Source organism: Schistocerca cancellata, chromosome 2 (assembly GCF_023864275.1).
Source record: "Schistocerca cancellata isolate TAMUIC-IGC-003103 chromosome 2, iqSchCanc2.1, whole genome shotgun sequence".
Lineage (NCBI taxonomy): Eukaryota > Metazoa > Arthropoda > Insecta > Orthoptera > Acrididae > Schistocerca > Schistocerca cancellata.
In genome coordinates, this window is record NC_064627.1 from 704,283,063 (window position 1) to 704,299,680 (window position 16,618).

At 43.8% G+C, this 16,618-nt stretch overlaps 1 non-coding gene and 1 pseudogene across 1 annotated transcript; one reads left to right on the forward strand and one right to left on the reverse strand.

Annotated features, from left to right (window-relative positions):
* Window positions 1-10,583: 10,583 nt before the first annotated feature.
* On the reverse strand, window positions 10,584-10,656 carry Trnaa-cgc (transfer RNA alanine (anticodon CGC)). Its single transcript has one exon. It is a non-coding gene; the product is annotated as a tRNA-Ala (tRNA).
* Window positions 10,657-15,347: 4,691 nt separating this feature from the next.
* LOC126163799 (5S ribosomal RNA) lies at window positions 15,348-15,465 on the forward strand (annotated as a pseudogene).
* The last annotated feature ends 1,153 nt before the right edge of the window (window positions 15,466-16,618 follow it).

Here is a 16,618-nt window from a genome sequence, read left to right on the forward strand (position 1 = left end):
TTCAAGGCCTATCCACTGTGCCAACTTGTAACTAAATCTGAGGGGGGTGCGATGGGGAGGTTCCCTTGTGAGAATGGAAGGCAATCTTTCGCAGATCTGACGACACAATACAACGCTGGTGCAGGCACAAGTTTCGGAACACACCGTTCAGCGCACGTTATTAAACATGACTCCCCGCTACAGACGACCCCCTGCGCTTTTTCACGTTGCTCCAACGCCACCGGCAGTTACAGTGGCAGTCGATACAGTATCATCGAGATCGGACCGTGGATCATTCGAAACGTGTCGCCTAGGCGAATGTATCACAGAAACAGCTAAGTGAAAAACCCGTGCAATTCGTACGTTTCTTTGTATATAAAAGCCGACTTCAGAATTTTCCTTTGTGTGATACCACAAGTACAAGATTCGTGTCGAAACTTGAAGCTCCAGATTCGCATATCTTAGTGTTTGCGTCGCTTCTCCATATGTTTCATTGATTAGGTCAATACCCGCTTGTAATGTGATAGATTGTCAAATTTCGAACATTCGTGAGTGCCGCGACAAGCTCGCACTGTTATCGTCAATTACAGGATTAAACTTAATTGTGCTCTTTTAAAATTTTAAGAACAGTAGATCTATCATTGTTCAAAACAATCGTTTTCTTTCAATGTAGAATTATTTGACAAATAGGCTAGTTTTGAAAATATTTGGACGCTTTCAAAAGTATATTATCTTGCTGTCGGTGCGACTGTTTCGGATACGTAACTTACATCGCAGAAAATCAGCGGTTGTGGTTCACCGTTTTGCCAAAGAATACATCACGCCGAATTTCATTGTACTTCAACGCAAATAAACCCGCGTTTTGAGAATTTTCGGAAGCTGCCACCGTCTTTGCATAATCTACGAGCAATTTATAGCAAATCGACATTTGTCATTTAGTTATTGTAGCAAAAAATGAAATGACTGCATGGTATTGTTGACCGAGAGGTTCCATTCGGGTTTCGTCACCAAGCGCAAGTCTTATATTAGTATATTGGGTGACTTGCGTGTCTATGAGGAGTATGAAATGACTAGGACAACACAGCACCCAGTCCACTAGCGGAGAAAATCTCCAAGCCAGACGGGAATCGAACCTGTGCCCTCTCCAAGGGAGGCAAGCACTTTATCACTCAGCTAAGCAGGCGAACGACAGTTATTGTAACACATATTTTAACATATTGTGTTACTCCTAGTTTTCCCTTAAAGAGGGGCTGCCCTATTATTATCTGAACCGTTTTCTAGTTTGCAGACAACTATAATTAACGTTTTAGGAAACTAATAATTTTTACCACATATTTTGTGTTGCCTTAACAGAAATCTAGTTTTGTATATTTGCTCCAATTCTTATAAGGAATTAGCAATTTTTTAGCTAAGCAGATTAAAAGATAATCATAGGACATAATTATTTGTTCACTGCCTTGTAATTTGTTCACTGCCTTGTAATACATGGGATCAGCCAAATTGTAGCACCACTGTGAATGCTGTTCTCGAACGTTGGGTGACCTGGTCGACGTTCATAAGCAGCTGGAAATCGCTCTGTCAAACGACTAGCAGCTGCTGCGAATCGTGTGTTGGAAGAGCTCCCGAGAGTCGTATCTATGAGGTATCTCAAGTATTATCCGCTCCTGTGAATCCTGTCTCCTCTACAAAAAGTACAGGTTCCGTCATTACTCGCTCACTTGACTGCGAGTGGCGTATCAATGGTAGATCTAGGCGTCCTGTTCAGGGTGGAAGACTCAGGATGTTGTGCCGATCTCCCTAACCAACAAGCTTGAGGTGCTGTGTTTTACTGAAAGTGAAACTGAGCCAGTGGGACTCCATCTATTATGGAGAAACCTGTTTTGCCCGATGCCAAGAGGAGGTAAACGCAGAAGGGCAGGGGTCTATTAATTATCGGCATTTCAAACGTACGGTGAATGATGGTACCCCATAGGGAAATGGCAGCAAGGACAGGAAAGGACACCTGGTGCACTCAGTATGTATGCCTGGGGGCCTCATTCAACACATTGAGGAGGCTATTCCAGCATATATTGAGGGAACAGGGTGCAACCATCTAAAGACTGACGTACACTGGACCAAATGGTGCCTATCGTTTGATGTCACACCTGGGTCATTCCAACGACTAGCGTAGAAGGTGGAGAAGAACAAACAACCTTGCGTACGGAGTTTCAATGAAGCTCACAGTCTGCAGCAATTGTCCCCAGAACTTATCGTGGCCCTTTGGTTCAGAGTCGAATGGAAGGACGGAACCAGACAAGCTAGGCTGCGACTTCCTGGACTTGCCCCACAGCGTTGAGAACTGAAGGGTCCCCCTAAATGGGTTAGGTCTGCACTACACATCAGAGGCTGCTGCTCAGTTAGCTGGCTTTCTCTGGGGTGCACACAAGGTTCTTTTTAATTAGGCGACTCACCATTCAATCCAGATTTAACGATAGATTTAGTAAACCCAGAAGTAACAGTTTAAGATCGAAACAGTATTAAAATCCTAATGGTAAACTGTCGAAGCATTCGCAACAAAACACCAAAGTTTGATGCGCTCATGAAAAGCAGCGAAGCTCACACAATAGTAGGTACAGAAGGCTGGTTGAAACCTGAAACTGAAGACAGCGAGACTGTCGGGGAAAATTTTAGTGAATGTCGAAAGGACAGGCAAATGGGAAATGGAGGTGGCGTATCTGTCGTAGTAGACAAGAAACTCAAACCCACCGAGATAGAAATTGAAGCTGCATGTGAAACTGTTTATACATGACTCACAAGGGAACCTCCCCATCGCACCCCCCCCCCCTCAGATTTAGTTATAAGTTGGCACAGTGGATAGGCCTTGAAAAACTGAACACAGATCAATCGAGAAAACAGGAAGAAGTTGTGTGGAACTATGAAAAAAATTAGTAAAATATACAAACTGAGTAGTCCATCCGAAGATATGCAACATCAAGGACAATGGGAGTAAAGGAGCGTCGTAGTCCCGTGGTTAGGGAGATCAGCTACGGAACGAGAGGTCCTACCTAGGCTCAAGTCTTCCCTCGAGTGAAAAGTTTAATTTTTTATTTTCAGTTTATGTGACAAACTCTTATGTTTTCATTACTTTTTTTGGAGTGATTATCACATCCACAAGAAAACCTAAAATGGGCAAGGTAGAAGAATCTTTTTACCCATTCGCCAAGTGTACAAGTTAGGTGGGTCGACAACATATTCCTGTCATGTGACGCACATGTGTCGTATAGAATATATCAGACGTGTTTTCCTGTGGAGGAATCGGTTGACCTATGACCTTGCGATCAAATATTTTTGGTTCCCATTGGAGAGGCACGTTCTTTCATCTACTAATCGCACGGTTTTGCGGTGCGGTCGCAAAACACAGATACTAAACTTATTACAGTGAACAGAGACCTCAATGAACGAACGGACAGATCATAACTTTGCGAAAATAAAGAAGGTAAAATTTTCAGTCGAGGGAGGACTTGAACCAAGGACCTCTCGTTGCGCAGCTACTCACGCTAACCACGGGACCACGACGCTCCTTGATGTTGCCTATGCTCGCATGGACTACTCAGTTTGTATAATTTTTTAATTTTTTTTCATGGTTCCACACAACTTCTTCCTGTTTTCTCGATTGATCTGTGTTCAGTTTTTCAAGGCCTATCCACTGTGCCAACTTATAACTAAACCTGAGGGGGGTGCGATGGGGAGGTTCCCTTGTCAGTACCAGAGGTGCGCATAAAATGGTAACTGAATCTTTCTAACGTCCACCAGACTCATCTACTAAGGTAACAGGAAACTTTAGAGAAAACCACAGTTCACTTATACGTAAGTTCCCCAATCATACTGGAATCGTCGATGGAAGCTCTAATCGTCCGACAATTAATTGCGCAAATTACAGTTTTGTTGGTGGGGGCATGATAAGGTATCCTGTAGCTATTATATGAATGAGTCACTGCTGGACTCCACCACCTCATATCAACACCTGGGTGTAACGCTTTGTAGGGATATGAAGTGGAATGATCACATACGTCAGGTGGCAGCATACTGGTAAGTTCAATCAGTTTCCAAAGGAGATTGCTTACAAATCACTCGTGCGACTGGTTCTAGAATATTGCGTAAGTGTATGGGATCTTTACCAAAAAGGAATAATAGAGGATACTGAACGTATAGAGCAGGGCAGTGCGATTGGTCCCAGGTTTGTCTGATCCGTGAGAGTCACAGAGATACTGAAGAAACTGAACTGACATATTCTTGGAGACAGATGTAAACTATCCCGAGAACGTCCATTAACAAAGTTTCAAGAACCAGCTTTACATGATGACTCTACGAATATAACACAATCTACTATGTATCTCTCACTTAGGGATCGTCAGGATAAGATTAGAATAACTACTGCACGCACAGAGACATTCAGTTAGTCATTCTTTCCGCTCTCTATAAATTAATGGAACAGGAAGGAGTCCTAGTGGCTGGTACTGTTTGCAGAGTATACATGTAGTCGTAGATGTAGTGCAGGACGTGGGTGAAGCAAATATCGCTGGAGAGAGGAGTCGTGCAAGAGGTAGCATATTTTGTGACTTGTGTCTACGCCCAGTGTCGATAGTCAGCCTTATTTTCTGAGAGGCAGCTATAGATAGCAATCGCGATGCACTGAAAATTGCTTCATCATTTTGTAAAAAAAAAAAAAAAGTTTTTAGAAATAAGGAGTACCAAGTGTCTCATTCACTCATTATTTCGTGATTTAATAAAATCTTACAGACAGTAAATATTATTTATCTTTCGTCATTTTAAATACAGAAGTGTTCAAAGAAAATTCTTTTTTGGTCCTAATTTCAGTTAGGCGCTAATGCTGTTGATGATAGGGGGAGAGCATAGACTTACTAAATAAAAACTAGACCGCGCATTGGCGCTAGTGTCGCGTCCCCACATTGAACGTGATAGAAGCCGCCATTTGCAGGGAAACAGTGCGTCAACATGGTTCGTTCGTGTACTGCTTTTAATTGTAACAGTAAGAATGGAAGCAAAGACGAAGTCGGAAACAGTGTTACATTTCACAGGTCAGTCATTTCTGGTTGTTTGTTACTTTCTATTACTTGTATATAGTATTTTCATGGAGAAATAATACATCATTAGCGTTTGTTTTTGTTTAGGTTTCCCCTTAGAAATTATTTTCTAAATCGGAAATGGATAGTTGCTACTCGGAGAGAGAACTTCCAACCGACAGCAAATCATTTGCCGTGGTCTCTTCATTTTGAAGAGAATTGTTACATACAAAATTATGTAAATAGATTTCAACTGAACGACGATGCCATACTGACAGTATTTGGATTTCCAACTCATTTGAAAAAGGTATAGTGTCCTGGAAATCGTGCAATATAGTGTGGAAATACTGTCAGTGTGTGTAATTTTAAACGTTCCTTTACCAAGTTACCAAGGCAAGGAAACCTCCAAAGCCAAAGCCAAGAAATGTTGAGACAGCAGAAAACGTGTGTGTTAATGTGCACGTTTCTGGTTACACTGGAGACCACAATTATTCATTTCCATCAAGTCCAAGTAAGCTGAAGGAAAAGTTTGAAAAAATTGAAGAAAGGAAGGAAGCAAAAATTGTGCAATATAAGACTAAGTTAAATACAGTGAACAAAAAGTGCAAAAGACAGACGCAAAAGATTTGCAAATTAGCAAATATTTTAGAAGAACTAAAAGCTAAAAACGATAAAGTAATCCCGCTTATTAACGCTACTCACAGTGACATGTTATTGGAGAGGGCCATTACAATGTTGTATGATGTAAATGTCAGTGTGTTAGCTGTTACTTGTGATGGCATTTCCACTAGTATTGCAATGGCAAAGGAATTAGGGGCAAATATAATCGTACTGTCTGCTACTTTAAAATTTTCATGTAATTATCTAATGCAAATAACTTTATGTAAACTCGTTCCACCTTGTCAGGAAAGAGCCTTACATTCTTAAATTTCGCGTCTCTATGCAAACTTATTTCGGAAATTAGGAAACTTCATTCATTTAAGTACACTTTTAAAATAGACTGGAATACTCAGTATTTTTTAAACAAACATATGTTTAATTTGTGCTTCAATTTGCTCTTATTGCGTCTCATATACTTCAAATCAGAACCCCAGTACTAGGATTCATCCCTGCAAATGGCGGCGATCAGCTGCTTCAATTGGGGGACAGTTGCCTCGCTTCTCCGCTACGGCTCGGTAGGGGGCTTGGGGGAGAGGGGTGACAGCCGTTACCCGATTACGCTCAGCGGTAATGGTCTCAGAAAGGCTGCACAGCACTGACCTATTTTCACTGCAGCTTTATTTGTTTCGAGGTGATAGCTGACTACCACTCGTATCCGTAATTCACATGCTTAATTTGGTAAGAAAACTCTTGCTAAGATCATTTTTCAGGTAAACGAGATCATAGACTGCTACTGTATGTTTGATTGGTGATTACGAGGTAATGAAGGCAGAGGCTGCAGAAACAAACGGGAAATGGCGGTCTCACTATCGTGCAGCTGTGCACGAAAAGGGGGGGGGGGGGGGGGGGCTCGTGGTGAGGCAGCGTGGCGTGGTGAGGCATCGGCAGCAGACTCCCCGCGGCGCCGGTCATTACTGCTGGCCGCCCAGCTAATCCACAGCTCAGCAATTGCGGGGGCCTTGATCACGGGACACCAGCAGCTGCAGCAGCCGCCGGTGGCTACCGGGAAGCCGAGAGATGGAAGTACCACCTTGCGATGGGACGAGCGCGTGCCGACGATGGATCTCGCCCTATGGGGACGGGCATAACAAGGGACTCACTGTCTGTCGTCTTCCTCGTCACTCCACCACGTTAATAAGTTTGTTTTAGAAAGGGGGCATTTCCTTCCCCTGGTAACGTTTAGTGCCTGAAAGCTCTGTCTTGGTATGAGACCGAGCGAAGTGGCACGGTGGTAAGCCACTCGGAAGGGGGGCTGTTCTACATCTACATCTACATGTACATGTACATGATTACTCTGCAATTCACGTTTAAGTGCTTGGCAGAGGGTTCATCGAACCACAATCATACTATCTCCCTACCATTCCACTCCCGAACAGCGCGCGGGAAAAATGAACACCTAACCTTTCTGTTCGAGCTCTGATTACTCTTATTTTATTTTGATGATCATTCCTACCTATGTTGGTTGGGCTCAACAAAGTATTTTCGCATTCGGAAGAGAAAGTTGGTGACTGAAATTTCGAAAATAGATCTCGCCGCGACGAAAAACGCCTTTGCTTTAATGACTTCCATCCCAACTCGCGCATCGTATCTGCCACACTTTCTCCTCTATTACGTGATAATACAAAACGAGCTGCTCTTTTTTGCACCCTTTCGATGTCCTCCGTCAATCCCACCTGGTAAGGATCCCACACTGCGCATCAATATTCTAACAGAGGACGAACGAATGTAGTGTAAGCTGTCTCTTTAGTGGACTTGTTGCATCTTGTATGTGTCCTGCCAATGAAACGGAACCTATGGCTCGCCTTCCCCACAATATTATCTATGTGGTCTTTCCAACTGAAGTTGTTCGTAATTTTAACACCCAGAAACATAGTTGAATTGACAGCCTTAAGATTTGTACTATTTATCGAGTAATCGAATTCCAACGGATTTCTTTTGGAACTCATGTGGATCACCTCACACTTTTCGTTATTTAGCGTCAACTGCCACCTGCCACACCATACAGCAATCTTTTCTAAATCGCTTTGCAACTGATAGTGGTCTTCGGATGACCTTACTAGACGGTAAATTACAGCATCATCTGCGAACAACCTAAGAGAACTGCCCAGATTGTCACCCAGGTCATTTATATAGATCAGGAACAGCAGAGGTCCCAGGACGCTTCCCTGGGGAACACCTGATATCACTTCAGTTTTACTCGATGATTTGCCGTCTATTACTACGAACTGCGACCTTCCTGACAGAAAATCACGAATCCAGTCGAACGACTGAGACGATACCCCATAGTCCCGCAGCTTGATTAGAAGTCGCTTGTGAGGAACGGTGTCAAAAGCTTTCCGGAAATCTAGAAATACGGAATCAACTTGAGATCCCCTGTAGATGGCGGCCATTACTTCGTGCGAATAGAACGATGTTTTCTGAAACCATGCTGATTACGTATCAATAGATCATTCCCTTCGAGGTGATGTTCAAGTCCCCGCCTGTCCATTCGGAACCAGATTTTCCGTGGTTTCACTTAATTTGTTAAAGCAAATGCTGGGATGGTTCTTTTGAAAATGACGACTGATTTCCTTCCTCGTGTTTCCTCAACCGAAGCTTGTGCTCCGTTGTTAATGATCCCTACTTTCGTTTCTAATCTTCTTGGACTGTTTGCACTGTAAAGATCAAAATGATCCTAGTTGCAGTAATAAATGTGACATGTAATGGAAAATGAACCAGAATTTACCTTTCATGATACTATCTGAGCACTTGCCTATAATTGTATAGGTAACCAAGGAAAACCCAAAATTTGGTCATTAAACCGTGTCTTCACGTCCCTAACGCCTTCTCAAGAGCGTAGCAAATGTACCGGTATTTTTAGTAAGAAAAACAGTCTAGGCTGCAAATGGAAGAAGCAACTTTATTTACGCGTTACGTCTTTTTGAGGCATCCTCAGAATTTGTTTCGGAACTGCGGGTATTGCATTAGTCAGTAACAGATAAAGTTTTGGTATGCACTTTCAGCGAAGGCATGCACCAGTGCTAAGAGGGACACACTCATAAACTTGAAACATATATATTGCAATACAAATTGCAGTATGTAGTTGTGAATATCTAAGTACTTATGCGCACTGTCTTACGTAGTACGTGCACATATAATTATGAGTAATACATTACCCACACTTCCCAAACAATGTATGAGGACGCCTCTAAAAGGCGAAACGCTTAAATAAAGCTTATGCTGTCATTTGAATCGTAGACAGTTTTTCTGAAAATATATCACTAAGGTTGCTGCGCTATAGCCATTCAGTGGGAGGATCTACATAGTGTAGCAAGTAATTACTGAGCAATAATACAGGGTGATCAGAAACAGCCTGATAAGCTTTTAACGATGTTTCGGGCTAAGTAATACTGATAAATAACTGTCAAGAAGAAAATTCGATACGTTGCGTCGTTTCCGAGTCAATTAGTATTGAAGTTAGCCAAACAGCCCATTGGGCGCACAAATTCAAGCGGTCCGCCAGATACATTTAATGTCAGTTGTTCTCATAGTGTAGATGACAGGGTACGAGACTGCCCAGCGTTTGGTTCTGATTCGGTCGTTACTACCGTCCCATGTCCAATTTTTGTATCTCTCTTTTTTTCGGTTTCAGGAAACCAAACAAAAACACGTTTGGCTTGCCGCTTGAATTCGCGCGCGCAGCTGTCTGACTGGCTAGCTCCAAAAGCTAATAAACTAGGAAACAGCGCAACGTATCGAATTTTGCTTAGCGATTATTTCTCAGCACAACCTATTCTCCACCACCCTTCCAAGTTTCCCAGACTGTTTCTGACCACCCTGTACATGAGCGAAATCCTATACAAATCAGAATAATAGTCTGGCAGCCACTCAGACAACGGCATTCGTCAACTGGAGGAATTAACAGGCAGCAAGAAAACAAGTCCTCGGGCACGTAACAAAGTAAGATGAACACTTCCATCAGAGCAGACCTGCAGAAAAGAAATCCTTGTGAGACAGACAGAAACGGCAGCCAACATAATGCTACTGAAAAGACTGACGGTTCAAAAAATGGTTCAAATGGTTCTGAGCACTATGGGACTTAACATCTATGGTCATCAGTCCCCTAGAACTTAGAACTACTTAAACCTAACTAACCTAAGGACAGCACACAACACCCAGCCGTCACGAGGCAGAGAAAATCCCTGACCCCGCCGGGAATCGAACCCGGGAACCCGGGCGTGGGAAGCGAGAACGCTACCGCACGACCACGAGATGCGGGCGACTGACGGTTCAAAATTAATGAATCTCAGTAGAACATCATACATGTAAGTTGTCACAACAGTACAAAAATCAATCATCTTCTTCGAATTTACAGTCACTTAGAAATAACTCTCATGAGTGGGGCTAGTAAGTTGATTTTATTTTACGAAGACCTGCTGAAAAGTAATGACACGGAATTTTTATTGTGTTTTCTATATCGGCTGAGGTATTACATGTCATACCTATTACTCGGTCGAATTCCCCATGTCGCTGATACAAGTTGAAACTCTCTGCTGCTAGAGGCCTCCGAATTGTAGCTGGTAACATGGCGGTGTGTAACGTAACTGTGTCGCTGCGTGAGAAACACCGTGCTGTAATCGAGTTTCGAATTCGAAGAGTTCGTCCACTCCATCATAACAATGCCACACCACCCACGAGCGCTGCCACTTCTGCAGCGATCCAAAGCCTAGCGGTGGTGGTGGTTAGTGTTTAACGTCCCGTCGACAACGAGGTCATTAGAGACGGAGCGCAAGCTCGGGTTAGGGAAGGATTGGGAAGGAAATCGGCCGTGCCCTTTTAAAGGAACCATCCCGGCATTTGCCTGAAACGATTTAGGGAAATCACGGAAAACCTAAATCAGAATGGCTGGAGACGGGATTGAACCGTCGTCCTCCCGAATGCGAGTCCAGTGTGCTAACCACTGCACCACCTCGCTCGGTACCAAAGCCTAGGTTTCACTGACATCAATCATCCTCCATAACGTCCCGTCTTGGCCCCATCCGATTTTCATCGGTCTCCAAAAGTTAGAGAACACCTTCGAGGACTTCACTTTGATAGCAGTGAAGCGGTGCAACCAGGGTTGAGACTGTGGCTCCACAGAAGTTCAACATTCTACTGTGACGGTATCAACATGGTCCCTCGTTGGGAGAAATGTGTTCGTCACCAGGGTGGCTGTCTCGAGTAATAAATACGTACATATGAACAATAAAGAAGTAGATTCTTAATAACTTTTGTTTACACATAAGAAATTCGGAAGCATTACTTTTCTAGACGTCCTCGTAAATGCAGGGGCATCTTACGGGATTTTGCATGCATGTTAACTCTGCTTTCATATACAAAAGAAGATGACTTGCCAGACACAGTGCTATCTGCTAAAGAAGTCAGCCAAAGTTTATTATTAAAAAAAACACTACACACATCAAAAAAAGTTTTGCATCGCCTCGGTTCCGAGAGTTCTGGAACCTGTACAGAAAATTGGAATAGAGATCAACATAAACATCGTTTTCGCCCTTTTTATTGCTCATGAAATCCACACGTTGCATGTTGTACCACCATACAGCGAGACCTTCAGAGGTGGTGGTCCAGATTGCTGTACACACCGGTACCTCTAATACCCAGTAGCACATCCTCTTTCATTGATGCATGCCCGTATTCGTCGTGGCATACTATCCAAAAGTTCATCAAAGCACTGTCGGTCCAGATTTTCCCACTTCTCAACGCCGATTCAGCGTAGATCCCTCAGAGTTGTTGGTGAGTCACGTCGTCCATAAACAGCCCTTTTCGATTAATTCCAGGCATATTCGATACGGTTCATGTCTGGAGAACATGCTGACCATTCTAGTCGAACGATGTCGTTATCCTGAAGTAAGTCATTCACGAGATGTGCATGATGGGGGCGAGAATTGTTGTCCATGAAGACGAATGCCTCGCCAGTTTGCGGACGATATGGTTGCACTATCGGCCGGAGGATGGCATTTACGTGTCGTACAGCGTTACGGCGCCTTCCGTGAACATCAGCAGTGTACGTCGGCCCCACATAATGGCACCTCAAAACAGCAGGGAACCTCCACCTTGCGCACTCGCTGGACAGTGTGTCTAAGGCGTTCAGCCTGACCGGGTTGCCTCCAAACACGTCTCCGACGATTGTCTGATTGAAGGCACGTGAGACATTCATCGGTGAACAGAACGTGATGCCAATCCTGAGCGGTCCATTGGGCATGTTGTTGGGCCCATCTGTACCACGCTGCTTGGTGTCGTGCTTGCAAAGATGGTCCTCGCCATGGACGTCGGGAGTGAAGTTGCGCATCATGCAGCCTATTGCGCACAGTTTGAGTCGTAACACGACGTCCTGTGGCTGCACGAAAAGCATTATTCAACACGGTGACGTTGCTGTCAGTATTCCTTTGAGCCATAAACCGTAGGTAGCGGTCACCCACTGCAGTAGTAGCCCTGAGCGAGGCATGTCATCGACAGTTCCTTTCTCTCTGTATCTCCTCCATGTCCGAACAAAATCGCTTTGTTTCACTCCGAGACGCCTTATCACTTCCGTTGTTGAGAGCCCTTCCTCGCACAAAGTAACAATGCGGACGCGATCTAACCGTGGTATTGACCATCTAGGCAAGGTTGAACTGCAGACAACACGAGCCGTATACCTCCTTCCTGGTGGAATCACTGCAACTGATCGGTTGTTGGACCTCCTCCGTCTAATAGGCGCCGCTCATGCATGGTGGGTTACATCTTTGGGCGGGTTTAGTGACATCTTTGAACAGTCAGAGGGACTGTGTCTGTGATACAATATCCACAGTCAACGTCTATCTTCCCGAGTTCTGGGAACCAGGGTGATACAAATTTTTTTTTGATGTGTGTATACAGTATACGTCTGTCCAAACGTTTGAATAATATTTATTTATATATATAAAAACAGATAAATGAATGTAAGGCTGTGTTATGATTTCGAACCAATCGGTAAATAACTTTCGGAGATTTAATATTTTGGGCACACAAACATTTATATTTTTATTTATATAGCGAAAACAGTTACTAATCATTTGCATTGTAGGCAGTATTGGTTTTGTGTGATTTGATGATGATAACGAAAATTACATACATGCTCAAAATCATATAGACGGTAGAGCATTCAAAACTATTTGAATTGAAGCACATATTTTAAATGTGTTAATGTTTCGTAACAAATAGCTACCTGTGACGTCTACACAGCTGAGACAAGACCGGGAAAGTCAAAAACAAAAAGACTTTTGAAATCGACAGAAATGAAAATTTTGTGAAGGATTACAGTGAAGACACATGGAGAAAGAAGTAAAAGCATTAGAAAAGGATGTAAAGGGAATTTCATTACGAGTAGATATAGAAGAGAAACCATGAACGGAAGGAGCACACAGACAAGGTACACGAACGGACGATTGTGAAATGAAGTTGTGAAAAGAAATAAATCACCAGCCGGTAAAAGAAATATTGGCCGCCCATGAAAAGACTGAGCGACAACCTCAGGGTAGAGTGAGGGGTATTTAAGGCAACAGGTTTTAGCTTAGGAAGGAAGAAAGGAAGAAAAAGATGAAGACGACCTCTATTTCGATAACGCTACCTTGTGTCCATGGTGAAGCTGACTAATTTTACAGTTCGTGCCTGGCTGTCGTTACATGAAGTTCTAGACGTGCGTTTAATTTATGGTGCAGCGGGATACAGTGGCCGGTAAGCTGATAGAATGTGTAGAGAAAAGTTTCGCTCTAGGTGTCTAACCTAAGAAATCTATCACCCGCGTAAAAACTTACGAGACTGAGGATCGAACTGCAGAGAGCTGTCCAAGGTTATTTCTCAATAATTCATTTTTAAAATTTTAAAATTCACAATAATTCTTCATTCGGTATAATTTGAGGAGACGGTGTCTGGTGATGTGGGAGGAGATTCATCAAATAAGTTTCCGTCATCTTGGACGTCAAATGCGAACTTCAAAGAACAAAAATTCCTAGAGGAGCAGCAACCAAGAGCCCGTAATATGAAACGTGTGCAAGCAGCAGGGCCAAACGATTCTGAACACAGAGTTCAGATCTCTCAAAGGATTGCGTTCTAATGCGTGCGTTGAGACTGGAGGTAGTCACTTTGAACTCTGCTGCGAGGTGTGGTTGTTGCTGTAGTGTGTAATTCATGTACAGAACACGGTCTCAGATCGGGTAATACTTATTTCGGCCCGTTTCGCTGGTCAAAGGGAACATCCTAAGCTATTCATTGCCGTAGTGGCAACACGTTACCAATTAAAAGCACCACTAGCCATCATCACCAACACAACGTCCAGACAAATCAAATATTACGCGACCTGCGGCTGTGACCTGTACATTAATTAAAACGGTCGCTGCGACCGCTGCAAGCTATGTCTGCGTTTGCAGTAATATGTGAGTTATGTTCGTGAAACAGTAAATACACATTTTAGATCATTATTGTTTCATCTCAGAGCTATCAGTTTAGGATCCCTTAACAGATACATCGAATACTGTGAGTCGTTAGCATTCGTCACATGAGGAAGTTTAATCAGCGAAATAAGGAAATACTGGAATTTAAAATTCCGTTAATAAAGACGTCGTTAAAAACTAAAAACAAACTCAGGTTGGCGAAAGAAATCGGCTGTGTGCTTCTCAAAGGAACCGTCCCCTGTTATCATCGATGGTTACATTGTCTGTGTTTACGCAGTGACTGTATCTTCACAGTACAATGTCCTTCAGATATGCATGCATTTCACTGTCGATTAAAGCTGTGTTAAATATTACGAAAATATATTATTCGCTATACACTGAAGTCAGCTATTTGCGACACATGAACATGTGTACCGGACTGGGACTCGAACCCGCATTTCTCGCTTATCGCGAGTGGTCGCCTGAACCACTTCGGCTATCGTAGCACTTCTCCCTGGACGAATGTAGACAGTGTGGCACGTGGAAGTGTGGGTCAGTGCGGGAAGAGTGCTCGGATTTCCGGGCCATCACAATTTTCCACTGTCACAAACGGCTGACTTCAACGCTTAGTCACAGAATGCTAATCTATTTCGTAACGTTCAGTTTTAGGGACAATACTGAAATTCTAGATTTTGATTGGCGGACATGGTTTGAGCGGCTGGCCTAGCCACTGAGCTGCCTTCCTTGGTTGTGAACAGTGTGCACCCTACGATATAAGCCGAGCTGCACATCAAAGAAGAACCTTTCCCTCTACGACTGAGTTCAGGTTTAGATTCCAAAGGACAGTAGGAGTAGTTTTATTTCATGAGAAGTCAGATCAAACTTCGTCGAAACTGATGCTAACATTCCCTTGTTTCACGTGGTTGTATAAGTAAGCAATTTTTCAAGGTATGACAATATTGACTCATCTCCCTTCTCTTATTTTAATAGAATGGGAAATGATTTGAAGCTGCAAGATGGCAACACGCGATCACACGAGTTTAGTCTTGGGGTACAAAAAGTCCATACAGTGGCCAGTTTGATTATGAGTCTTGAGTCCCACAAGACATGTTTGAGATAAGCTCGGCAAACATGCGGCTGATTTTGCAGACAACGTTATTGCCACTCTTTGAACTTGTTACGGCCTATCAGAAAAAATAAATGCACACTATTAAAAGTGTAAGGCAACGGCCTTGCCGCAGTGGATACACCGGTTCCCGTCAGATCACCGAAGTTAAGCGCTGTCGGGCGTGGACGGCGCTTGGATGGGTGACCATCCGGGTCGCCATACACTGTTGCCATTTTTCGGGGTGCACTCAGCCTCGTGATGCCAACTGAGGAGCTACTCGACCGAATAGTAGCGGCTCTGGTCACAGAAAACCATCATAACGGCCGGGAGAGCGGTGTGCTGACCACACGCCCCTCCTATCCGCATCCTCGTCTGAGGATGACACGGCGGTCGGATGGTCCCGATGGGCCACTTGTGGCCTGAAGAAAGAGTGGTTTTTTATTAAAAGTGTAAGATGTAAAGCATTAAGTACCCCGTGAAACAAATGTCTCCCAACAGGATATCGTGACGAATGTTTCCTCAGAGATTTAATGCTATTCACTTTGAAATACGTCATAGACATAAGTGCCGTTTTCCATATTTTTATTCGTTTAAAATTACCTTACTGAATGACTTACATAGAATTAAACCAAGCGGTTACGCAAAATTGTTATGTTACTTGTATGAGTTCGAATGGTTCAAATGTCTCTAAGCACTATGGTTCAAAATGCCTCTGAGCACTATGGGACTTAACTGCTGAAGTCATCGGTCCCCTAGACTTAGAACTACTTAAACCTAACTAACTAAAGGACATCACACACATCCACACCCGAGGCAGGATTTGAACCTGCGACGATAGCAGCAGCACGGTTCCGGACTGAAGGCCGGTCAATGTGGCCGAGCGGTTCTAGGCGCTTCAGTCTGGAACCGCGCGACCGCTACGGTCGCAGGCTCGAATCCTGTCCCGGGCATGGATGTGTGTGATGGCCTTAGGTTAGTTGGGTTTAAGTAGTTCTAAGTCTAGGGGACTGATGACCTCAGATGTTAAGTCCCATACTACTTAGAGCCATTTGAACCATTTTTGAACCGGACTGAAGCCCCTAGAGCCGCTCGTCCACAGCCGCCGGCACTTTGAGTAGTCAATGAGTGTGCAAACATTTTCGCCTTCTTACTCTCTTTATCCTTTAATTCAATGACATTCTTTCTACTTCTTACGACAATTTTAGTTCGGCTCTTAGTAGCAATGAGTTGGCTCGTGGCAGAGCAGACTGTGCCAGGTCTGAGCGAGAAGGCAGGTTTCACACGGGACGGCCACCAGACACGTGCCTTAGCTGCCAGATAGGCGATGTCGCCGCGAGGGCGGGACCGCCTTCTTAGACAGACCGTACGCAGAGGGCAATTTTTGC